We start from the raw sequence: 27,697 nt of genomic DNA on the forward strand, positions 1-27,697 counted from the left end.
CAAGGAGTGCTGTGCTACACAGGGGTGCACCCGCATAGGGGAGCCCCATGCACAAGGAGGTGCACCCCATAAGGAGAGCTGCCCAGTGCAAAAGAAAGTCCAGCCTGCCCTGGAGTGGTGCTGCACACATGGAGAGCTTACACAGCAAGATGACGCAACAAAAAAGAAAAAACAGATTCGCATGCCGCTGACAACAACAGAAGCAGACAAAGAAGACGCAGCAAATAGACACAGAGAACAGACAACTGGGGTAGGGGGGAGAAGGGGAGAGAAATAAATAAATAAATCTTTTAAAAAAATAAGTCTTTGTGTAAACAATGCTTTCATTTCTCTCAGGTAAATTAATAACAGAATGGCTGAATTGTATGGTAGGTATATGTTTAATTTTTTAAAAAACAGTCAAATTGTTTTCCAAATGGTACCATTTTATATTCCCTCCAGCAGTATATGAGAGTTTCAGTTGTTCCACATCTTCACCAATACTGGGCTTGGAGAGTCTTTTTAATTTTAATTTTGGCCATTATTTTAGAAATATAGAGGTAGTTTGTTGTGGTTTTAATATGCATTTCACTAATGGTTCACGATGTAGTAATCAGTTGATGTGCTTAGTTGTCATTTGTATATCTTCTTTGATCAAATATCTGTTTGTATATTTTATCCATTTTAAACATCAGGTTTTTGTTTCTAAACAACTTGTAAGAGTTCTTTACATATTCTAGATACAAGTATTTTGTCATATATTTGATTTGAAAATATTTTCTCCAAGTCTTTTGCCCTTCAGTTTTGTAATCATGTCTTTTAAAGAGCAAAAAAGTTTTAATTTTAGTTAAGTCCAATTTGTTATTTTATTTTATAGTTAAAAAAATTTTTGCGTGTGTTATATTTAAGATGTCTTTGGCAAACTCAAGGTCACTAATTTTTTTTCTATGGTTTCTTGTATAGTTTTTATAGATTATACCTATGGTGCACCTTGAGCTAATTTTTGTACTACAAATCATTGATTTGAAGAATTGAGAAAGACTTAAATAAATGGACAGATATACTGTGTTCATGAGCCAGAAGAGTCAATATTGTTAACATGTCAGTTCTCCCCAAGTTAATCTATAGCTTCAACAGTATCCCAGTCAAAATCCAGCAGGGGTGTTTTGTTTTGATTTTTGTAGAAATTGATGGGCTGGTTTTAAATTTATATGATAATACAAAGGACCTAAAATAGCCAACACAACTTAAAAAGGAAAAAAGTTGGTTGACTTTATATTACCTAATTCAAGACTCATGATTAACCTATAGTAATCAAAGGAATGTGGTATTTGTATATAGATAGACAAGTAGATAAAAGAAAAAAAATTGAGAATTCAGACATAAACCCACAGATATGGTCAATTGATTTTCAACGATTGTGCAAAGTCAACTAAATAGGAGAAAGAATGCACAAATGGCAATGGAATAATTGGATATTTATATGCAATAAAATGAAACTTGACATTGTGGACATTTTAATGACTCAATCTCAGAACATTATAAAATATTGTGATTTGAATATAATTTTAAAATAAATAAATGATTTGAAATAAAGGATTTAATTTAACTTAAAAAATTTAAATGATCACCATCCAAATGAGGAAAATTCATACAAATGATCATAAAAATGGTAATCAATATTGACAAATACATCAGTGCCTGGTCTGCTTTCCATTTAAAAAACAAAGTAAAACACAAAAACAAAAACAAAAAAACAAACCTCAAAAAACAAAAACAAAAACAAAACCCTCCAATAAAATCACAGTACTACACAGAAAATGGAAACAAGTCAAATAGTTATATACTCTATCACTCTGTCTACATAGGCAAACTCTCTTATAAATACATTAAAAAATATGAATACAGACCAAGTTATTTTGAGGACAATTTAATGAAAAAATAAAACAAAAGTTTTGTGTCACTATGTTTACCTCTGTTGTGTCCAGATGGAACATATATTAGCAAAAATAAAATTGAGTTATGAAGGTGAAAGATTTACTATTAAAAAGGAACTTATTTATTTGTGACCAATTCCCTTAATATTACTTATATTTAATTCTCCATTCCCCAGCTATTATCATTGTTCATAACAAAGTAATAAAAAAACAGTTTTCCTTCTTTATCTTTCCCATTTGAACATAATGAGATTTGTTAGAACTTTTGCAGCTTTCTACACCAGTAGATGGCATTCTATTCTTGTTTTTATTTGAACTGTCTTAGATTCATGAAAAATGTAATTCTGTGTGCAGGACTTACTTCTGATTCTGGCTCCTAAGTTCAACTTCAAGTTCAAGATGACCAATTTCCAAAGCATGTGGAAAGAAGAGGAACATTCTCAAGAGAAGGATAAAAACTTACTTTCTGGCAAACTCAGATGTCTCCCTCCAAAATGGTTGCTTCTTTATTTTCTGCATTGCTCGGTAATGTAAAGTGGAGTAGGGATAGGGTTTTAGCATGAACGGAGACTTACACCTGGTTATTAAAAATATCCCTTCTTCCCAGGATACCAGTTTCCTTCAGGTTAACTCTGCCTCTCTGCGTGATTGCTCAGACTTTCAGGCTTTTCTCTGAAGCTTGTTCTCTTATGCAGATGGCTTCTAGATGAAGGGGAGGCTCACATGACTGTGTGGCAACAGAGGTGGGGGTCTGGATCTGCATGCAGGGCTTTGTGCTGGCCTCAGCATCTTTTTTTCAAAAATGTTTCTAAGGATCAATTTTATTTTTTTAAATTAAATTTTTAAATGTATTTTAAAAGAAGCTTTAGATTATGTAAATGTCACATAAAAATTGTAGAGGCTTCCCATATGCCCCAGCCCCTGCCCTTCCCACACTTGGTAACTTTGTTACAATTGATGAACACATATTGAAACATTGCTACTAACTGTGAACCGTAGTTTACATTATGGTTTACACTCTGCCCTGCACAATTTTATAAGTTATGGCAAAATATATAATGGCCTGTACCCATCATTGCAATGGTATGCAGGACAATTCCAATGTCCCCCAAATGCCCCCATATTACACCTATTCTTTGTCTCCCTCCCCTCAGAACCTCTGGCCTCAGCGTCCTGGATGGCCTTTGAGGAGATGTTCTCTGGCCCCTTGGTCACTGTGGTCCTGCCGACTCTACTGCTGAGACTTTGTCCCAGGGGAACTTAAGGTTTATTCCCTTGGTGCCGTCAGGGTGCCTTCTCTCTGGCTCTGCTGGGGCTGCAACTCTGCTGAGCTCAGTCACAGCCTCCATCTGACTTTGGCTTTGACTGTCCACCTCACAGCCTCTGCTTTAGCAGGGCCACCTCTCAGCCGTGGTCTGATCCCTACACTGAGAACACCTGTGCATGCCTGGATGCCTTCTACACCTGTACATGGAGCCAGCAGCATCTCAAAGCCACAGTTTCTGACACACACCACCCTGGAACTTCTCTTCTGCTGTGATGACCATGTGGGGGTGGGGGTGGGGGCCTCCTGCAAACTGGACTCTTCCCAGATAGGACTCTTCCCAGATAGGAAGGGTCAGGGGTCCCTGCCTTCAGCTTACTCTTCCTTCTCTCTGGGATGCCTGCACATTCACTGCGTCTTCAGGGTCCAGGCATGCCTCTCATCCCACTCTCCCTTCCAATTTTGTCTCTTTTCCCCTCTGCCCTCTGAAAAGGCAATTCTTCCTCAGCTTGTTTGTTAATAGCTCCTCTCATATTCTTGTTTTTAAATAGACTTCTTTATTTTTTAAAAGGAAACTTAATTACATAAATGTTACATAAAAAATATAGGGGATTCCCATATGCCGGGCTCCCCACCCCTCCACACTTTCCCACATTAACAACATCCTTCATTAATAGGTACATTTGTTACAATTGATGAACACATTTTGGAGCATTGCCACTAAGAGTGGGTTATAGTTTACACTATAGTTGATACTCTCTCCCGCACAATTTTGGGAGTCTCTCAAGAGCATAGGCAGTGCTTAGCCTATTAGAGGAGGACAGGCCAGTATGTCAAGCCCTCAGTGTTGTTCCAAGTAACTATGAATCTTGTTTCTCAAGGAGTGAAACTTGGTGGTTGCCAAGGGATCCTAGGAGAGGGGGAGGGAGGAATAGAATAGATGGAACAGGGGGCATTCTGGGTGCAATGAAGGTGTTCTATATGATCTTGCAATGATGGAGACAGGTCATGTTAAATTTCATTAAAATTTAAAAAGGCGTATGGTCCAAAATGTAAACCATAATGTAAATTATTGATCATGGTTAGTAGCAATGTTTCAATATTTGTAAATCAGTTGTAACAAATGTACCATCCACAGGTAAAATGTTATTAATAGGAAAAAGGGGGAAAGGTGGAGGATGGAGGTATATGGGAATTCTCTATATTCTGTACGTGATTTTTCTCTTACATTCTTTATTACCAAATATTATCTTTGTCCTAAATCAGTATTCTCAGGCACTGCCATATCCAAAGCTCTCCTTTGACAGAAAAAGTATTCATAAAATCTCATTGACAATACCATACCACTCCTGTATGGGAGAAAAAAAGGAAAGTAATTTATTTTACAATGATGTTTGTCTCCATATGTAGAATTGCCATGAATCCTACAGCTACAAATGCCGACTGTTATAAATGTTTTGTTTTTTGAGTCAAATGTCATGACTTGTATGATGTTCCAAAACTGTGAATACTCTTGATGAAAATCTGAACATAACAAATTACAACCTTCTTTTGATTTTCTTTTCAGTTACCAGGAAAAGTCAGTGTATATTAAACTGAGCAAATTATACTATGTGTTTATATATTAAAATAGATCATTATAAACATAAACATATTTTCATTAATGCAGTGAATGATGTGCAAAAGTTTTGTAGGTGTGGGACAATTCTTCCTTGCACAGGACTATCTTGTGCATTGCAAGACATAATATCCCTGTCCCTGCCAATTTATCCCCTACCCCAAGTTTCCAAAGTCTCCTGTAGGGGGCAGTAGCATCCCTATTAGAATCACTGTTCTAGGCAATAACTGACCGTAAAATATGTTTATGATCTCTTCAGGGCCTGCGGGTGGCAAGTTCAGTAATACTCTGCAAGATGAATCTTTTCTTCTCATACTTTCAGATCATCCCATCATCACGCTGTGGGACTTCCTGGTAAAAAATTCTCCCATTATTAAAACATCTGGGAACTCTAGAGTTTCTCAGACTTTTGTCTGGGAACCACATCACTATACTGAGTGCAGTCTATTTCTCGCTTTTGCCCACATAGCTATTGAATCTTAGAGTTCTACTCGGTTGACTTGAATTAACTTTCCTTTTTCAGGAGGTACCAGAGATGGAACCCAGAACCTTGTGCATGCAAGGCAGGCACTCAGTAGCTGAGCTATACCTGCTCTGCTTAAATTTACTTTTAATACCTCAGTTATGATTAGGAAAATTGAAAGCCAGAGAGGCCAAGAGACTTATGCAAGGTCCTGGGGTAGAATAGAAACTGGGTAGACTAGTACCAGAGCCAATCTTCTACCTGGAAGTCTTCCTACTATGCCATATGATTATTAGCTCATAATTTAGTTAATTGCTTTTTTTTTTACTTAGAAATCAGTGTCTTAAATTTTGTTAATGCAAACCAATTTAACAGGGCCTGATCATGCCTGGGTGCATGGACACATTGCACATCTAAACCTGCAGACGTGTAAGGTGGGGAGCCCCCTAAAAAAAACTATAGCTACCTGGTAAGGCCCAGCCCAAGGAAGACTTTCAACTCTAAGGCTACCGTTCAGACCAAAGGAGCCACGACTTCCTCGGTTTCTTATTTGGTATTTAATCACCCTTGTAGATGTTTATTGTATTGTCTTGATTTTTTTTTTTTTTCATGGCTAAAGTTCCATTGCCTACATCCCCACATACTGGCTTGGAATAGTCCATTTTGCCTGCAACCAGATGAGAAATTGAATTAAATATACAAAGATGTAGTAAGCCCTGTTTAAGGGGAAGAAAATTAGTGTCTTCTATACAAAATTAGAAAAGACTTTCTTTATTAAGAGTAAATTTATGATTCAATCCCCTTACTTTGAGTACTCTGATCTACCTAAATGTTATCCTTTTTAAGTCAAGAAAAGAACATTAGGCGTAATGGTTGAGCTGTGAATGATAAAATCTGTATGTGTATTAGGAGAGCATGCATATGTAGCAATTGACTTAACAAGGTGTGCAGCCCTGGGTGCATTTATGCCTGAGATCCAAATCAAGCCCTTAACAGGCAAGATTCTTTAATATAGATGAGAAATAGGCTTTATCCTGCCACAACGACCTGCTGCCTCTCAGACATGACTCTCTACAGACCGATCCATTCCACAAAAAGGTTGGCCAGCTCACTGAAGCCATTATCTTTTATTTATGCAGATCAGGCTGTGACAATCTTTGGACTTCTTTGTTTTATCTTTTTTTTTTTTTTAAATCCTCCTGCTATCTGCCTTTCTTTCAGTTTCTGCATAGGCAGCTCTCCAAACAACCATTTTCATGACTCTCCAAGTCATTGAATGAAAATATTAGTTTATAATTTGGTTAGCTTGTATTACTCCACAAAGAAAAGAAAACTGTTTTAATTTTGGAGTCTACTAGAGAAAGAAAGAGGGAAAAATTCCTTAATTCCTTAAACCACATTGGGAGCTATGTATTATGCCAACATACTAATCAGCACCAAATCCCAGTAGTTTATACTTTTATTATTTAATATGCCCTCTGGAGTTTTGGATGTGGCTCAGAAAAAGTTTTTAAACACATTTCTTGCATATGACCCTAATTTCAATGGGTATGCTTTTAAAAGCCTTAGCTTTTACATTTCTCATTAGTCAATAATAGCTACATAGTCATGGGTGATAATTCAAGTAACATTCTTATAAAAATCATACCAGGATGACTTTTTTTAAAGTGGATGTGCTTCCAGTGATTTTTCTCTCTGAGAGAGAAGGGTGGGAATATTTAAAAGTAGCATTTGAAAGAGAAAGAGAAGAATACTGTTTTTGAGTATGTTAGTTTAGTTCTTCATTGTCTATTACTCCCACCTCAGTAATGCTGCTCTTTCTAGCTTTTATCAAGTAGCCAAGCAGCAAGGCAAGACGTCCGATGAGAGATCAGGCAGGAATCATTGCGGGAAGGATTTTCCCGAGTAGTGCTGAATTTGGCTGACATCCCCAGGGTTCTTATTCCTGCATGTAATCCTTGAGCATTTTATTGAATGCTAATTATGCTTCGGTTACTCTACTAGATATTATGGCATGTAAAAGAAAGAACCAAACACTTTTCCTGCCTTTATTCATTTCATTTGATAAGTATTTGCTAATCATTGGCAAAACAACCCTGACCCAGTTGCAGGGTTTTTTCTATCTGGTGTGGAAGACAACCTGACTAAGTGATGGTGAGTGTTATAGAAGTGGGAGCAGTGTGCTAGCGGCCATAAAAGTAGAAGCACTGGGTGCTATGGTAGCACAAAACAGAGATTGCTAGCTTAACATATATGCACAGGGGTCAGCAAAGACTCCCTGAAGTAGTTGAGATTGGAAGCATGAAGCACAATTAGACCATGGAGGTGATAGGGAATGGAGAATGTTTCAAGAAGATGGGACAGCAGCTTGTGTGAAGACAGAGTGAAAACGAAGTGGGTAGTACATTGGAAGAACTGAAAAGAAAGCTCAAAGCCAAGTAAGACTCAGTGCCTTTTTCTTGTGCAGAAGGATGTTCTGAAGTGGCTGCCATCAGTGACTGGTGGGCATGAGATGCATTAGGAGCAGCTTGGCACCTGCAATTCACAGTTCCTTCGGAGGAGGGCAGGGTATGAATTGTACTGCATTACGGATACTCCTTATCCGTCATCAGAAACAGTTTGCTAAGAATGGGTTTTTAGCTGCTAGTTGAAGGGAGTGGCTTGAGAACATGGGATTTGGGGCAGGAGAGTTTCACTAGGGAACAGAGAAGAAATGGCTTACGCTATTTAGTCTGAGAAGGAGAAAGTGTTGGAAGACCTGGGAAGCCAGAGCCTCCACGAGGACAAGGTGGAGGCAATGACTGCTGCCCTCATTGCCCAAGACCATTCAGGGTGACAGTTGTTCCTCCCACCTGCAACTGAGGGTGGAGGCCCCATAATTTCCCAAACGTGAAGTTTGTAGTAGTTCCCTCCTCTGTGGTCATCAGGAAAGTTATTTCCTTCTGTGAGAAAGGAAATTGTTGCATCAATAGGAAGAGATGTGGTTGGGATTTGGAAGGGGTGCTATCTGTTGTCTTTGGGGAAGAAAGACAATGTTGATCTTATTTATAACTGTCCTAGAGTATTGCACTGAATTGCATTCCATTCACGGTGAGTAATCAACTTAGGTAGGACATTTGTTTTACTTTTCCTTTTTTTTTTTTTTTAAAGATTTACTTTTTATTTCTTTCTCTACCCCCCCCCCCCGGTTGTCTGCTCTCTGTGTCCATTTTGCTGTGTGTTCTTTGTCCACTTCTGTTGTTGTCAGCGGCATGGGAATCTGTGTTTCTTTTTGTTGCATCATCTTGTGTGTCAGCTCTCCGTGTGGGCAGCACCATTCCTGGGCAGGCTGCACTTTCTTTTGCACTGGGCGGCTCTCCTTACAGGGTGCACTCCTTGTGCGTGGAGCTCCGCGGACACCCCTGCATGGCAGGGCACTCCTTGCGCGCATCGGCACTGCGCATGGGCCTGCTCCACACGGGTCAAGGAGGCCCAGGGTTTGAACCGTGGACCTCCCATGTGGTAGTAGTTCGCCCTATCCACTGGGCCAAGTCCACTTCCCTACTTTTCCTTTTTTTACTTAAAAATTCATGGTCTCTCTAGAGAAACAATTTCCTCTAAAAAAATAAATTCTTCATGGCTTTCATTCAGGATGGATCAAAAATATTATTTATTTTTGAGATGAAGAAAGTTAGAAGAAATCACACCTACCTAAATTCATGCAAAGTCCACAACTCAAAGTGAAGGTACTAGGGACCCAGAAACAAAACTAGCTTGATAATAGCATAGACGGGGGGAAATATGTATAAAAAAATAATAATAAACCCTAAAATCTCATCCAAGCAATAGTGCTCGGATCCTCTTAAGCCAGAGTTTTTCATCTCTGGACTGACACTGTCCTTCCCGGCTGGCTTCAACAAATTGATGCTAAATTTAAGATGGATAATGTTCATATTTATACAAGTCCCTGAAAATGACTATGAAATCTGAAATTCCTGTGTTCCATAATGAGAGCTCCCTTCACAGGACACATCTATGAGAATGTAGTCCCTATTTATTATATTCTGGGTAAGGCAAGCTATCTTGTTCACGTGTGAGAAACTCTAACACATCTTTTACTTTTAAAGTGCCTTCTGAAGCGTTTTGCTTCAAAATCTCTCTTCTACTCTCCCTGTTATTTCTAAATTTTTCTTACAATCTTGAGCATCTCTCAAAGAATTGCAAATTCTAGCCAGAGCATGATTAATTTAGCATGTGACCTCGTGCATGGAGGGCTCGGCCATCCGTCCTCCTTCGACAAAGCTACCTCTCCTCTTTGCTCTTGGCAGAGAAAGTGAATTAAGGCACAGGTGCAGGCTGTTCAGGTCTGTGACTTGTAAATGAATTTTTACCAGTGGAGTCACAAAGTCAAAAGTGTGGTTTTGCAAAAGTGAAATTACAATATATAGTTGATGTTATTTTAGTTGGGAAGCACAGTCCACCCATTTCTCTCTCTCAGTTTGCCAGGGGAATAGCTATTCTTCTTTATTTGGATGTGAAAGGCAAAACAAGGATTTCTCCTTCTGAAAGACTCCCTACCTTTATTTTGTTCATGCTTCCAGCACCTCCTTTATTTCATTTGCTTATTTTTTCTGTGAGAAGGTCACCTCCATTCACTATTGAAAGAAGAGATACATATATTTTCCTTGTTGGAATTCTTTTAATAGAACTCAACTGAGCTGAACCCTGAAGTCCAGTTGTGGCAATAACAAGTGGATCGAGTGGTACCCACCATGGAATTCTGCTCTAGGACATCTTTTAGACTTAGGCCCATTTAGCTCTCATAACCTTTTTGAAGAAGGACAGTGGAAAAAATAAGTCTCTTCATTGAAAGGTATTTTGAAACCCTGTTTGCCTGAATCCTCTTTAATTTAATTACTTAACTTGTTTAAAAAGACTATTTGTGTATGAGAAGAAACGCATGAATCTAAAGCCTTTCACAAGTGCCTGGTATTTAATTAGGACTCAACCAATGTTAGCAATGATGATGATGATGATAATGATGATGGAATGCTGACTCTATGAAAATATCACCAAGACAACCTATTGATAAGACAAAGCTGATTTACTCTTACTGTGGTAAGAGAGAGCACTACTTTTCTGGTATTCATGTGAATGGGCTTGGCAAAGTCGGTCAGGAAGTCTGGTTAAGTGGTTTGGGGAGATTGGAGAAGTGTGGTTGTATGGGAGGAGAATGTTTAATTGGGACTGGATAACCATAATGATATAATATTTTAAGATTGGTGGACACAGCAAGGAGAGAATTTTGAGTTGAGAATTTTGAAGGGCTTTGAGGAGTAAACAGGTGTTTCATTGAAGAGTTGAACAGTTTGACATTCATTTAAGTGGGATTTTCAGGAAGTTCTTAGAACTAATAATAAAATGATTTGCAGCTTTAGTCTCCCTGGGAAAGAATTTTCTGAAGTATTAAAGTAAGGTCAATGAAGACAATGAAATAGTAATGTTATGGTAGTAAAGAAAGCCAATAGTAGGATTCTATTGTATATACTGAATAAAAATTCCTTGTTGGTTTTATGGATTGTAAATATGTTCTCTCCATGTCTGGCTTGCATTGATGTAGGCTATGGGTGGGGGGGTGTCCATTTTTTCGTAGATAACCTGAGCATGAGTAACACTTTTTATATATTGTCTTTTGTATTTCAGAAGCTTTTAATTTTAGCATATGTAAATTTATTAATATTTTCCCTTGTGGTTAGTATTATTTTTGTGTCTTGTTAAAAAAGTTTTCCCTACTTGATATAATAGAGACATTCTTCCCTACCTTTTAAGGGTTTAAAGTTTTGCCTCTTGAATTTGTTTATTTTTTTAAATCAACCTGGGATTGATTTTTGTGCACAGTATAAGGTAGACATTTGACTTTATTTTAGTTTCCTCGCACACGCTGATCAGTATCATGAGCGGCCCTCTGCAAATCTCTGGGGGTTCTCTCTTTGTGTTGCTCTCCTCTCTTTTACTTTGCCCTCCTAATTCTAGCTTCCACATTCACCCTGGATTCTCAGTTCCATCTCCTCAGCTCAGCTAGTCCACAGGACTATGGCTGGGTTTCTCTTCTCTGCACCATGCCCTGGAAACTCCCTGCTGGCAATACAGTGGGGCACTCACACGGTTCACCTCATTTACTTCCCCTCTCTCAGAGGGTACATCATTCCTTGCCTGTTGTTGGGTGTCTTGAAAACCTTTGTTTCATATATTTTTCCATTTTTTGGTTGTTCTGGGTAGGCAGGTAAATGTGGACTCTGTTATACCATGTTGACTGGTAGAAGTAGTCAGAAGGGAATGAGTATTGAACTAGTTAAGCTCTGAAGCTGGGAAGGTCGATTTGGAAGATCCAATTGTATGGATCAAGAATCTAAAAGACAACTTTGCAATGATTCAATACAACTAGATGATGAAACCAAAGCACGGAGAAGTGAAGTGATTTTCTAAGTGTGATATGTGTATCAAGCAATTAATGCTTTGCAGGAGATCAGATGATGACTTAGACTGCAATTTCCCTGACTTATACCATTATATTTGGAAAAACTACATGAAAGGGGTCTTTTATTCCCTTCAGTGTTCATGGGACCTAAGAAAGAAGGCTAGGATGGAGCTTAATTTGGCTGTATGGATAAGATTTCAAGAAGTCTCTTACTTTTGAGGTCTTGAGAGGTGGGGCAAAGGACATTCTAGGGAAAAAATGGAGCATAGAAACTGAGAAGTAGGAAGCTGTTTGAATAATCACTGGTAATCTGATGTCATTATTGCTGCAATTAATTAGCTATCTTTCCACTTGTGAGTCTGCACCTAGCGAAAGTATAGGGCAAGAAAGAAGTGACCCAGTGAATTAAGGGCAGACCATGGAAGCCATTAAACAAGTGCCTCCATGGGCTTTGTTGGGCAGGCCTGGGAAAATGTTAAAGATTTATGAGCTGGCAAGTGGCACAACTGAGCTGTGTGTGAGGAAGATTGTTTCAGGGGCAGACTACACAAAGTCTGAGAGAGGGAGGAATGTCCTGGGGGGCTAAGGATTGAAGAGGAAGGCAACCACAGAGAGGGAGAGCTGGGTGGGACGCAAATGAAGCCCACGCTTAAGAAGAGGCGCCAAGACCAGAAGAAAGGTCTAGTGAAGGAGAAGAATCAGGTGGTGGGGCCATTGGATTTGGGAAAAGTCCAGGAGAGGTGGGAATTAGTGACTGTGGAGGTTCTTAGCTTAGATGCTGGTGAGGATGGTAAGATGGGAAGTGAATTCAGTGAGATGTGGAACTACAGAGTGAATTGAGGAAAAGATATTTGTTTCTGCTGTTTTGTTTTGTTTTTAATTCTCATAGTATTTTAGTGTTGTGGAAAAGCACACTAATACTTTTTCTATTGGAAAAAATCAGGAGGCAGGAACTATGTGCTTTGTAGACTATGATTTATAGGGTGCAGTTGTTGAGGATGTTTCACTCTCTTTGGACTAAGCACTCAAAAGAGAGCTCTGGCTGGGACACACGTTCCAATTTTGTGTTTCTGTGTTTTACAAGGGAATTGAACTGCACTACCTCAGAGTGAATTAGGAGTGAGTTTGTACAGTTTTCTGCTTAGTGGAACGCAAATGGTTTCCCAGGGAATACAGTCTCCCTTTTTCCAATACCTTTCCCTTATTCCCCAAGCAGCTGATCACATGTCTCCCCTATTTCCCACATTGTTATCAGAAGAAGAGAGAGCGTGAGGGAAAGGGATCAGCACAGGACATGCTAATTTTATACTGAGACAGTGCCCGGTAGAATCTGAAGTTTCTAAACTCCTGGAATACTCTTGGGTACTAGGTATCTTTTGTGTTCCAGCATAAAACCAACACGACACACAGAGGAATCCCTGACGGTTTTGGGGCCTATAAGCTCTGCTCTGGAAATCTCCTATTGTTCAGCATTTGGAAACTTTCCATGTTGTTTCCTCAATGCTCAGTTCTGCATTTATAACATATTATAATGAAAAAGAAAACCTTTACTAATATTCAACTGGACTGGCACTAGGGAAAATACAGATGCAATTTCTCTTCTCTTTTTAACACTTTTCTCCCACATTTAATCCCATGGGGTTTATTTCCTCCTTTTCCCCAGCTCTCTTATTCCTCACAGACCTTACCCCCAGAGCTCTCATTTTCTCTAACTTCCCAGAGCTCTTGCTTTCTCTAACTTCTCTTGGTGACAACTGGGGGAAGTTACCTCATCTAAATCTGTATCACCAAGAAGAGCTAGCTGATTAATGTCATTTAGAAGTTTTGGAGATGACATATATTTTAAAGAGGTGACTTGTGCAGTAGGGTTGCAAATTTGCATTTGTGTTCCATTCCATCACCTTGGGACTCTGGAGTGGCTGAGAAAGCACTCTTCATTACATTCTACTTCTGTACAATGGAGCTTATTTGCCATTACTGAGCTTTGGGTAGGTGTGAGGTGCCTCTAAGTACTTTAAGGTCACTTTGTAGTGACCCTGTGACATAAGGGGGAAAATCGACACCACAGCTAATATGGATTTGGGGCCTTGCTCTTCTTATCTTACATCATCAAGTGGGGCAACCATAAATTTAATGTCCAAAGTGGGATACTTTTGAGATTGAAAAGGAATGCTAAAATGAAAATTATATAAGATTTTGAAATGCTTATCTACTGAGTGATAAATTGGTTTCATTATTCTGGTGACATGGTCAAATAGTTTTATTCAAAAGCTTTTTCAAAAGCAAAATTCTTTTGGCTAAAAATAAAAATGAAATATATCCATGTACAGATGAAAACAGGAACAAATAACCACCCTATCCAGGAGCTGAAGCTGAAAGCATACCGGTTTCTTGTGCCCGAGCAGGTGGCTGCTGTAGGAGCAGGGCGTTCTGTGGCCAAGGCTACAGAGCAGACACCGGGACTGGGCTGAAGGATGGCAATGCCATCCCTGCAAGGAGCCTCTGGGCCAGGGCAAGTGGTGGTGAGGCCGAGTCATAGAGGAGAGCTTCCAGGTCCTAAGTCAAGGGAGATCAGATCCCTAGATGAGGCCTCATGGGCCAGAAGAGCAGTGGCCACCTATAGGACAAGGGTGCCACCAGAGACGTCAGGGAAACTGCAAGCATTTCATGGCTGCTCTGGACCTGTGTTTCACTGAGTAAGGTCTGGGGGTGATAGGGCTTTAGGACTTTAGGATAGGGCTTTTATTACCTTGGTAGGAATTATCAGCCCGAAGCTACAGCCTGGAGAAGGAGACAAATCAAGATCTTCTCAACTCTTCTAAGGATGTTGCGATTTTGTCTGTGCGTGTTTCCACCCTGGGATAAGAGGTCAGGGCCATAGGGATTTTAGCAGTAGAAGCAGATGAAATTTGGGTTTTTGGAGACCACTCTGGTGCCATTTGAGGCCAAATAGGGCAATGACACCAAGCTGATCAATACTTCTGGGATGATAGCCAGAGAAGGAATAAAAGTCCCCAGAAAACAGCATATATCTGGAACCAAAGTACATCAGCCTATGATAGAAGAGGGCTCTGTGCAGTCAAGTGTGAAGAGGTCAAGTTATACCAAGGTTAGCCTGATGACCTTGAGAAAAGCAAAGACCCCAAAACCAAAGGGGATACCAGTTCACATCCTGCTCACGCAAATTTCTCTTGCTGAAATTTTTGTGTTCAGATATGCCCATATCACCCTGAAGGTCTACTTGAGTCTAATATTATTTAAACTTGAGGGTTAACCTTACTTTATTTTTTTTAATTTAGATGCAAGATTACTTTCTTGAACCACTTGAGCAAACATTAAGGTAGATACCATGAACTGGATTTATTAAAAATTGAAGCAAGCTGGATAAATACATACATAGTCAGATGGATATAGATGAAGGATGCAAAGATGAGTACACAAAATATAGCAAATGTGACAAGATGTTAAAAGTTGATGAACCTGGGTGTATGAGGGGGGAGTATATTGGAGATCTCTATGGGTTTTGTATTATTTCTGCAACTCTTGTAAGTTTTAAATTATTTCAAAATATAGAACTGAAAAAAAAACCGAAGCAATCTATTGTTTTATAAAACTAAAATTACAAAATTACCAGAAGCAATAATATGTATTGGGCATAATTTTGAAACAGATGGCAATCGGGTTACAAAATACAATGACAAATACCTTTCAGCAAATTATGTTTTATCTCCTTTTTAAGTCATTAGAAGTGGAGTAGGGCGATGCCTTATTTTATGATCCTATATCCTGCTGTGTGCTCAGACTTTCGTGCTGTCTCCCAATTGTGTGCGTTTTGTCCAGTAATCCAAGTTTCAGAAAGATGAGGCCACTCTTTGTCATCAGCCAGCATTTAGTAAAATTTGCATTCCTACCCTCTGCTTTTGTTTTTAAAAACAAGCCACAAAAAATGTTCTATTTGCTAGCGCAGATTTATCTTTAACTTGTGAGGTCCACGTGGTAGGAACTCTGCCAGATAAAATTTTTGTAATGAAGACAGGTTCATTTAAGCAACTGTATTCTCCTGTTATAGAGTATCTTGTGACTTGCCTCAAGGAAAATGTCTGTATTCCCCAGACTGTTTGATTGCAGCTCTTGTTTTTGACTCTTTATGCTATCTGATGTCAGCTTCGGCAAGCAGTTGTGAAGTTACCTTCTCTGTGCCTGCTGATGTCAGGATCTGGGCGAGCTCGAATTACAGGTCATATTGGTCCTGTCAGGAGCACTTTATTTGTATTGCTCGTGTAACCCACATTTCCCAGAACAGCATCCTGGGAACAAAGCAGCATTATTTCAAAATCTGTCCCAGTGCATTCTGAGAGACCTACAACCCATGGCACGTTTCTTTCCAGCAATCCTGGCATTCCTTGGGGAGCGTCTCCTGTTACATAAAGTAGTCTTACAATCAAACTTGTTCAGCATTTTTGTCTCTGGATTGAAACTGACTGTCATAATGTTCCTGTTGTCTGGGAAACCAAATGTGGTTACCCCTCCATGTGGCTCACCAGTAATGCCATCTCTGGGCCTCGTGCCCAGGACAAGGGAGTCCTGGCAGAAGATGCTTCCTGCTTCCCCTTCAGGGCTGGTGCCCCTGAGGAGGTGTCAGCAGAAGACGCCTCATTTTTCACCCTACGTACGCCCTTGCATGAAGTAGGGTTCTGACTCTGTAGTTCAGCATTTTTGAGGCACATGTGTACAGCTTTCTGCATCTATCCTTCCTTGTAGCTTCTTGACTCTCTTCTCCCAGGAAGGCATCCTGTTTTTGCTTCCTAGACAGCATCCCAGGATTCTGCTAAGTCTGATTCACTTGTCCTCCAGACATATCTAGTCAGGCTGGAGAACTGGGGTTCACAGAACTGAAATCCCTGATATGCTCAGTGACTAGACCCAGGTGGGAAATTGTACAGGTAACCTCACCTCCCCCTGCTTGCCTGAGGGTCTGCTTCCAAACTTCTATCTTCTTATCTCCTAGTCCTCAATCAACCTGAATTTATGGTCAAATTGGTCCTCCACTGTCCCCTACTTTTTCCTGCATCTTCATTTTATGTCGCTCCATTCTCTCTTCTGAAATTAGCACTTTCTTCCCTATTTCGCCAATCCAAGCCTACATCTGTTCCTCTCTCCTTCCACCTTCTTTCTTTCTTCTTTTCCTTCCCTTCTCCATTCTTCTCTCTCTCTCTTCTCCCCTCTTTGCTTCCTGTGGCTTTCTCTCAACTTCTGTGGGTTTCTTTCTGAGATCTTGTCTTTTTTCCTCTGTATTCATCCCATTTATAAAGGACTTGAGCAAGAGGATTAAGATCCACCCTGGGTCATGCTGAAGTAATCTAATCAAAAGGTTTTGCCTACAACAGGCTTACACTCATAGACATGCATTAGCCCTAAGGACATGATTTTCTGGGATCCATAAAATCCTCAAACTACCACATCCCTTAGTTATTGGAGGAGAAGTAGAATATACAGTCTATAACAGGTCTCAGTCAAGATGCATTTATGTTCTCCAGAAGCAGAGGTCCCACTACCTTAGAAAGGTCAATCAAGCAGAGTTCCTCAGGTTCCACAAGAAAGAATCTATTCCTGCTGGCAGGTTAGGAGGTAGAGGAAAATGCCAATGGGAGAGGATGTCCTCTGTGGTCTAAGTCAGTGAGGCTGCTGAGAAAAGACCAGATGGGCAGATGAGGGATATGTGGGAGGGGAATGCTTTGGAGACAGAGGGCAGACTCTGGAGCTGTGGAGAGGTGGGGAGTGCAGAAGCAAAAGGAAGGATGGTCTTCCATTAGCCGTCCTGCAGTGAGAGATTCAAGATGGGCCCTCCTCTCCAAGACACCAAGAGGTGTTCTTTTCACCTGTAACCATGCTCTGTGCAATAAGGAAAGGGATAAAGAGTGCCCAAGGATCTACTCCACCACAATAGTTGTTTTCATGTGGGATCTTGAGGCTGGCTCATTTTCATTCTTGGTGCATACTCAGGACTTATGCCCCCACTGCTTCTGTCCATTTAATTAAGTGCCTTATATTTGTTATTAGTTCTGTACATATCAGTATACTGTATTAAATTTTAAATTCATTCAAGGGTAGACACTATAGCTTATCCATTTTTTTACTCCTTCACTGCATTGAACACTGTAATTTATATGAAGTAGATACTCAATGAATGTTAAAAAAAGTGTAAAAAAGTTTGGAAACATGTCATTCATTCACTGGTTTGCCAAAGGCTACCCCTGGCAAGAAAATCTTGGCTTAGCTCCTACCATATTTGTCATCTATAAAATGGAGATCATCATAATTCCTCAGAGGGTTATATGAGGCTAAGAAAAATAATCCATGCTAAGAACATGCCACATTGTTAGTATTTACTAAATTATGTCTTTTATATTTTATGTAAATACTATTTTATAGAGCTAACCAACCTGAGAACAACGGAGGTCAAAATGCTTTTGAAAGATTGGAATTTTGCTTATTTCATCAATTTGAACAATACCAAGTTACCAAAGGGAACCTATGCGAATAAACAGGTTTTTCAATCTACTCTGTTTGCATTAAAATATTTCATAACAATTAGACTAGCTTGTAGCTGGTTGGACCTACTTAAATTTGACAGATCTAGATGTAACTTAAAAATCAAGCAAGTCAGGTGAGGGGTGGGGAGCAGAAGCATTGGACTGTTTTAATGGATTGCAAGTCCCATGGGGGATAAGATCTACTCAGTTTTACTCACCTCTGAATCCTGAGTTCATTGGAAAGTGACTGGCCTGAAAAGAGGCTGATAAATATTTGACAAAAGCAGTAATGAGTGTCCCAGGATCAGAGATCCTTGAGAGTTCTAAATTATAAAAAAAAAAAAAATCAAGTATATAGCTTACATTAGAAAGATTATGTGGTATGGAGATTTGGATGTCCATACCAAGGTGCTTTTTTCCTGATTAAAAACTGTAGAATCAAAGAAGTTCAAGTATTTGTTACCAAATAATTGGCTAGATTGAGCTGAGAAGAGAAAAACCTATGAGAATTTATATAAATGGCAGTAAAACAAATGTTTGGATCAAACTGCGATTTTGCCAATACCACATGGTAGAAAATCTCACAAATAAACTCTTAATTTGTGAAAGGATACTCACCTAGACCCTGCTTTCAGTAAGTGTGGGTAGAAAGGCCGATTTGGAGGCTTTTCTGGGGGTGAGAATTGCAGCGGGGGTGGGAGCAGATGGTCTTTAAGATAAATCTAGTGTTCCTGCTGCTGGTCGTAAGGGACCTCCCTGCATAGCCATGTAAGACAGCAACCCAAGAGAGGACATGGCCAAAGAGGGCTTCCCAGGGCAGTGGGTGTGACTCAGCAATTGGGCTCCCATCCACCCTATAGGAGGTCCAGGGTTCAATACCCAGGGTCTCCTGGTGAAGGCAAGCTGGCCTGTGTGGTGAGTACTGCCCTGTGCGGGAGTGCTGGCCCATGTGGAGAGCTGGAGCATCAAGATGAAGGAACAAAAAGAGACACAGAGAAGAGATAATAAGATGCAACAGATCAGGGAGCTGAGGTGGCACAGGATAAATGATCAACTCTCTCCCACTCCAGAAGGTCCCAGGATCGGTTCCTGGAGTTGCCTAATGAGAATACAAGCAGACACAGAAGAACACACAGAGAGCAGCAGAGAGCAGAGAACTAAATAAATAAATCTTTAAAAAAGAATAAAGGGCTTCCTACTTTAAATGAAAATGAGAAAAGGGCTTTCTCCTCCTGCACCAAGTACCTGGATTCAACACTCTCCACTGCAGATTAAATAGGCAGTCTACATGAAAATGCTTGTCACACTAAAGTACCAGCTTCTTTATAGGTTTCAAAGTAATTTTATATCTTTGCTATCATCTGATCTGTGATAATAAATCTGAATGGTGGGAACTAATTATTATCAATTCCATGTTACAGTAAAATGATTGAGGCTAAGAGATCAAATGCTTGGCCAATCCACACCTTATACTCTTTTCTCCACCTGAGAGTGAAATGTGCGGCTTTGAATATCTTAATAACTTTTGAGAAACGGTTGAGTTGGAGGCAGAGCAGGGAGGTGTAGGAGTATTTCTGGTAAGTAGAGACAGTTGTGGAGTGGGAGCAACAAGAAGGCTGGGAGCCAGCTTTCCACTTTGATTAGCTTCTGTGTGCAGCCTCACGTGCACAGCCAGTTGAGGACTCCATAAATACCATCGTGAAGGTGGAAGTAGCTTGGGCTCCAGGACACTCCCTCAAAAAGAATGAGCTAGAGAGGGAGAATTAAACTGCTATTTAATTGTTGGGAACACGTTCGCAATGTAACAAATGCCCTGAGAGAAGCAATTTGGAAAAGAGTGAGTTGGAAACCTTGGGGGAAAGTCAGTTTCTTTAGTCATAAAACACCTGAACAAGACATAATTATTAGCCCTGAGCTTTATTTTAATGATGTACTATGTCTTAAATATAATGCAGACACTTTGCTGAAAGATGCCAGCTGCTCAGAATGAATGAAACAAAAGAAAAAGAAAGGCCATTTGTAATGAGTCTGGATCTTTGTACAACCTGTCATTTTGGTCGCCTGATGCCCTGGTGCCCTCAAGGGGCTGACAGAATGTGCTGGCATATGCCATGGGACAGCTGCTGTCAATTCCCTGGGCTGGGAGTGATCCCTACTTTGATCCTTCACCTGAGTGTGTGCCACCATGCTTTTTCAGCAGCTCGTGAGAGATGCTTGGTAGCTTATCCCTGGAGTGAGATGGAGGATCAAGAATTTTCCTTAGTATTTGGAGACCTGGGTTCGAATTCTAACTGACAAATAACTGACTTTTTTGACCCCTCAGTTTATTATCAGCAAAATAGGATTGAATCTAGATATTTTAAAAGATTATGGGTGAGGATTAAGTAAGATTCTCTATGTGAAAATGCCTGGAAAAGTAGCAGAAGCTTTTCTGAAAGAAAGGTATTATTTCAATACCTCCAAGAAGATCAAATCCCACATTATCAATTCAGTGTTTATCTGAACAAACAGCCTTTTCTTTCTGCTAATTGCATTATTCTTTATATTAAAAAATGTTTTTTTTTTCCCAGTGTAAATTCCTTGAGACACTGTACCATCATGAGGGGGCTGCATGGACAGATAATTTCATTTAGAGAGGGGCTTTGCTTAGTGATCTTCTTTCGTATGTTTCAACTGAAATTTACTTGAATATTCCTGCCTTTTGGAAAAGGACCAGAAGAGAATACTCTTTGAGGCATTTAAAATTAACTCAATATTTTTACCTCCAAGAAGCTGTTTATGGACTCCAAACTGGGTTCACAAGTTTGTTCATTTGTTCCACAGCCAGGTACTGAATTACCAGTTCTCTGCTGTCACAATATCCAAACATATCTCCATCATTGCTCTGTCATACTACAATTAACTTTGTATAGATTTCATCTCCAGCACCAGATTAAGGGCAAATTAAAGATTAGACTTTGACTTATATGACTTCATGTCTATAGGACTTGATGCAGTGACTGGCATATACTACATATCTGTGATGGTGCTGCTGGTTGCAAATAACAGAAGACCAAACCAAAAATGGCTTACACACTAAGGATGTTTGGTATTCTATATTAACAGAAGCTCAGAGGTAAGGTGGTATCAGGGTTGACTAATTTGTTAGCTACATATCATGCAAGATTCAGGTTATTCCTGTTTTTCTGCTCTTCCATTTTCAAGGTGAATGTATGGCTGCTATATTCCAGGCATCACATCACACACACCTCATCTGGAGATAATAAGGAACCATTTCTTTCTATCTTTTAAAAAAATTTATTAACCCCTTACCCCAACCTTATCAGAATTCTGCCATATCATTAGCCAGAAATGAGCCATATCACTCCTCTTTAGTCCCTCACTGACGCAGGGAATGGTAGTACTAAGACAAGTTTGGACTAAACAAAACTTACCTCCTTTTCTTGATCAAATGGCCACTCAGAAGAGAATGAATATCTGAAAACAAAATTTTTAAGGAGAAAGAAGGCTGAGTTGGGAAGGTAATCAAGAGTATCAACTAGGCTTTAATTATTTTTACAGAACGAATGAAGCACCTCTGCATTTTAGTTCATCAGATAATATGTTACAATATGGAGTATGTTATAAAGTCATTTTAAAATATTTAATTGTATAAGGACTGAATTTGAAATTACCTTTTCTGCTGGTTAGACTACCTTTAGATATACTGGTATTTAAAATTCTTAAGTACTTTAGAAGGGCAGACTTTATATATCAGGGCAACACAGAATAAGACGACTCTAAAAATAATTTGTCTATCTACCTGTCAATTTCTTATCTTCAACGACTTGAGCTTTATTACTTTGGATTCAAATATTATTGCCCCATTGGCAGAAGCCACATTAATCTCTAGTCAATCACTTACACATTACTATAAAATATTTCATGAAATACTCTTTCTTATGAGTAAGCCAAGTATAAATGTTTGGTATGTAACAAGTATAATGGGCACTATCAGATTATCAAATAAAATTTCCTATTGTTGTAAATACTTTTATATTTTATAAAATCTGGTATAAATGGGAATATTCCCAGGGATAAGCTGGGAGTTGGTGTAATCTAAAATACAGGTCATCTGCCTTTATTTTTAAAAGTCAGAACAATAAATACAGGACTAAAATCTTGAAATATTTTTGTGAACTTTTGACTGTTAACACTATATTACATTTAAATTGTTCAGGTCAATAATTACTATAAAAGTTATTTAAGAATAGTCCTTTGGAATCATTTTACCAAAAGAGGGCATTCTCTAGTTTTTATAAATAAGCCTAAAACATTTCTGCAAATTTTCATGTCATCTATTTACAGCTATAAGGTAGAAAAAATTAGTATTTGTAACAGTAACCAGAATTCATTTGGCACATTATAGTTTATAAAGTGCTGCCTCATATATTTTGTTTTTGGAGCCTCACAAATATACCCTAAAGAAGGTAAATGAACAATATGATGATGATGATGATACTTAGGAAGACGATCCAAAGGCAAATTATAGATTGGGAGAAGGTTTTTGCAGTGGGCATCCACCTAAACATGACTGTGATAGGCTGAATTAATGTACCTCAGAAAAAGAAACATTCCATTCTTGAATTGCATTCCTGGGGTGTGTGAACCCACTGTAAACAGGAACTTTTGAAGTTGGTATTTTTAAGTTAAGGAGTGGCTAACTGAATCAGAATGAGTTAATCCTATTACTGGAGTTCATGTAAGTGAGAAAGTCATGGGGAAGAGTCAGAAGTAGAAGTCAGCAGAACTCTGATGAGAAAGGGCAGGACATTGCCAGGTTACAGGAAAGCCAAGGAACCTCGAGGTTCTCTGGTCAGCCAGAACGCTGCTCGAGGAGGCCAGCCTTCCAGCCTCTGAAACTACAAGCCAGTAAATTCTGCTTGTTAGCCAACCCATTGTGTACAATTTATCATAGTAGAAAGCCAAGACAATGACATATTTAACCAAAGCCTTTATCCAAACGCCCTCCTACAAGATCCACAAGGACGAAGTAAGGAAATGACAGAGGACAGGATACGACCTCATATTTTGGGAAGATGGGAAATTAGTGAATGAGAGATAACTGACTTAGGAGCACAAAGAAAACTGAAACTCAAGTGCCTGGGGAGAAAGATGTCAAGAAGAAACAGGGCATGTCCTGTCAGAGAACCCCAGAAAGACCAAGGAATGAGAGGCACTTGGTATTAGCAGGAATGAGGGGGTGCAGCTGAAAACACAGACTTGGCCCAAAGTCTATAAAAGGGGCACTTATACCTTTGGCTCCCTGTTTCACCCCACATTGCCTGATGATCATTTCTCAGACCCAGGCAGGAGACACGAGGTTTATTCTCCAGAAAAATTGTTCCAGAATAGATTCGGTTCAGACCGAATTGAGAGACACTCCATTCAAACTCTCCTAGTTGACATACAGAATGTTGGAAGCCGGGATTTTATTCCTCTGGACAAAATGAACAGTGACAAAGGAAATATATACAGACACTGAAGTTTTTATTTCTCCTAAATAAATTTATTCTCTGATACAGTCTGAGAGTCAACGAGTCTTTTCCACTTGCACAAATCTTACAATTACAGCTTTTTAGTAATTCACTCATAAATATGAATATACAATCAAGTCACAGAATACATTTTGCTCATCTTTTCTCTATCGTTCCAATTTTAGTATATGTGCTGCCAAAGCAAGCACCACAGCATACATTTTGGAAAACTATTAACATTAAAGAGAGCAAACAAAACAAACACATAGACACAATAATTTTGTGGAAACAGATGCAGTTCAAGGTGCATAAGAAAGCATTCTATCATCTTAAAGAGGGAGCATTACTTTCATGAAACAGTAACAGGGTGCTATAAAAGAAACAACAAGAAAAAGCTCTTAGGCATTGATATGTACATGTGAAATGAAAATACATTTAAATATTAGGAAAATAATAACTAGAAAATGTGTTCTAGTTATTAAAGCTACTAAAGCTAAAGGAAATAAAGCTAAAAGATAGAGATGGAAGATAGGAATAAAAAGAATAAGAAAATTAGAAAATTAGATGATTGTAAGAGTTCTAAAATGAAATGATCAGAAATTCCAGAAGGAGAGCACCAAGAAAATGTAGAGAAGGAAATATCAAAGAAACTCATAAAATGATTTTCCATCATTAAAGAATTTAAATTTCTAGATTTAAAGGAGCCTATCTAGAGCTATTGGCATCATGAATGAATAAAAGATCAAACAAGTCACAAACATTTTTACTATGATATGATAGAACACTGGCAATAAAGAAAAATATCTAAAAGCTTCTACAGAGGGTGGAAATCCAGGTTAAATATGGAGGACTAGGAATGATGTACATTAAACTCTTCAGTAACACTATTGGTAGCCAGGTTTAAAGGAAGAAAACTGTCAAAATTATGAAAAAAAAGGACTTTTCACTTTTGAGTTGTATGCCCTACCATATTATATGTTAGTTTTGAGAATGGAATACACAAAGCTACCAGATTTGTAAAGTCTCAGAAAATGTCTCAGGAAGCTACTGGAGGATGTGCTTCATTTAAATATTGGAATAAACCAAGAAAGAAGATGAAATCTAGGAAACAGGAAGAGACAAAGGGAATTTCCGGGGTGAAGAGAGGAAATTAGAGTGGGATAAAGGAGTCCAGACAAAAAGGACGAAAACCTGATGTATTTATGTGGACTAAGAGAGGTTGGAAAGTCTGAGAAGAATTAGTGAAAGAAAATGAAGAATCAAGGCGGGGAAGTGGATGTGGTTCAACCGATTGGGCTCCCATCTACCACGTGGGAGGCCTTGGGTTCGCTTCCCAGGGCCTCCTTGTGAAGGCAAGTTGGCCTGCACCGGTGGAAAGCTGGTGCAGCAAGATGATGCAACAGAAGGAGACAAGCAGACGCAGAAGAATGCACAGCGAATGGACACAGAAAGCAGACAGTAAGCAAGCTGCGGGGAGGGGGGCGCTAAATAAAATAAATTTAAAAAAAGAATTAAGGCAAGTGATAATTCTAGGAAAGACAAATTGTGTAACTAAAGGAACTATACTATACTGTAATCACAGTAGTCACTAGCTCAGCAGTGATTGATATTAATATAATCATAACTTTCTAAATTATTATATTTTAATAAGACATCAGGTTATAACTATTTATTTTTATATGCTTTTAAAATTCAAGTTAATAGATCACAAAGAACATTACATTAAAAAACATTAAAAAACATAAAAAACATAAGAGGTTCCCACATACCCTACTCCGGTAGTGGTGTCAGAATGCTAACCCCTTATCTTTCATATAGTGAATAAAAATATCTAGAATTGATAAATCAGTATAATCATATTATTTAGAAAGATTAAGATAAAGATTAGGGACAACAGTTAAAAGTATATCAAGTGAGTTGATTCTCAGGAGACCAACTAGGTAGTGTAGATAGGTATGTAAAAGATTGCTAATTTTCATTTCATTAGATTTATAATATTCAACTTTTTAGTACCCAAAACGTATATATTCCTACAAATCAATTAAAAAAAAAAACCCTTACTAGATAAGGGACAAACAATTTACAGAAGAGGAAATTCAAGTGGCTGGTAACATGGATAAAAAGAAGCTTAATTTTACTGGTAACCAGAAAAAAGCAGAAAATTAAAACAACAATAAGATACGATTTCACTTTGCCATCGGAGTGGCAAAGACACACACTTTGACCATGGCCAAATTCTGACAAGGATGGGGGAAATTAGAAATCATATCCTCTTTGTAGGCATGTTAATTTTACCTTCTGTTTTGGAGACTAATTTGGCAATATTTTGTAAGGTGGAAGCTGAGAACATACGGTGACCCAGCAGTTACACTTCGAGGTATACACTCTTAGTCTAGACTGCTTTTCTTTGCCTTAAACTTCCCTGAGGATAAGAATCACCCAAGATGGATGGTGGTGAGATTTATTAAACATACATTTTCCCTAGCTTCTTCCCTGGAGGTTATTACTGGGACTGTTCGAGAGGAAGCTTGGGCCTCTGTATTAGAGAAATATTTGAACCTGTGCACAAGGCCATTGTAGCATTGTTTTTAACAGCAATAATTTGGAAACGACTTTATTTTCTGTTAATAAATGTATGGGTGAATAAATGATGATACAATGGAATACTATTGAAATAAACTGTACATTGCTATATATACAGTATTATTAACATGGATAAATATTTAATTTTTTTATTAGAGCGGTTACAGGTTTACAGAAAAATCATGCAGAAATAACCGAATTCCTATATACCTCCCCCCATACAGTTTTCCCTATTATTAATATTTTACATTAGCATGCTACCTTTGTTACAACTGATGAAACAATATTGTTATATTATTAACCATAGTCCATAGTTTACATTAGGATTCATTCTTGGTGTTGTATAGTTCTATGGGTTTAAATTTTTTTTATTCTGGTGATATATATACAACCTAAATGTTCTCCTTTTAACCACTTTCAAGTATACCATTCAGTGGTGTTAATTACACTCACAATGTTGTGCTGCCATTACCATCAATGTGGATAAAACTTTGAAACGATGTTGAATAAAGACATTGCAAAATGAGTATAGCACAATACCATGTATGCACATTTTAAGACATATTTTATTCCTGAATAAAAAGTGATCTGAACACAATTGTGTATTGGGGTACATGGTCTTTTTTTTTTTTTTTTTTTAAAGATTTAGTTTATTTATTTCTCTCCTCTTCCCCCATTGTCTGCTCTCTGTGTCCATTCTCTGTGTGTTCTTCTGTGTCTGCTTGCATTATCTGGCAGCACTGGGAAACTGTGTCTCTTTTTTGTTGGATCATCTTACTGCATCAGTTCTCAATTTGTAGTGCCACTCCTGGGCGGGCTACACTTTTATCACATGGGGTGGCTCTCCTTGCAGGGTGCACTTCTTACACATGGGGCACCTCTCTGAGGGGGACACCCCTGTGAGGCACGGCACCCCTTAGCAGCCCTGCATGTGGGCCAGTTCACTGCATGGGTCAGGAGGCCCTGGGGATCGAACACTGGACCCTCCATATGGTAGGCAGACAGTCCATCAGTTGAGCCACATCCACATCCCTACGTGGTATTTTTATGGCTTTTTTTCTTTAAAAATATTTTTATTTTGTTTCTTTTCTTTTTTTTAGGCTTAGGAAATTTGAGTGATTTGTTTGATGCCATATTATGATGGAAACATGATTTGAATCCAGATCCTCTCTCAAATTTTTCCTCTTTCTTCAGGGAGAAGAGGATGGACAGGTAGGCAGACAGTCAGTGGATGCAGTGTGGTGGTGTACTGAAAAAACACAGAATGTCGAGCTCTAATTCCTGAGCTCAAATGCTGGAATGGTTATTTTCTATAATAGTTATATGATTAGGGAGACTAATAGCACC

The sequence above is a fragment of the Dasypus novemcinctus genome, chromosome 15 (genome assembly GCF_030445035.2).
Source record: "Dasypus novemcinctus isolate mDasNov1 chromosome 15, mDasNov1.1.hap2, whole genome shotgun sequence".
NCBI classification, from domain to species: Eukaryota; Metazoa; Chordata; class Mammalia; order Cingulata; family Dasypodidae; genus Dasypus; species Dasypus novemcinctus.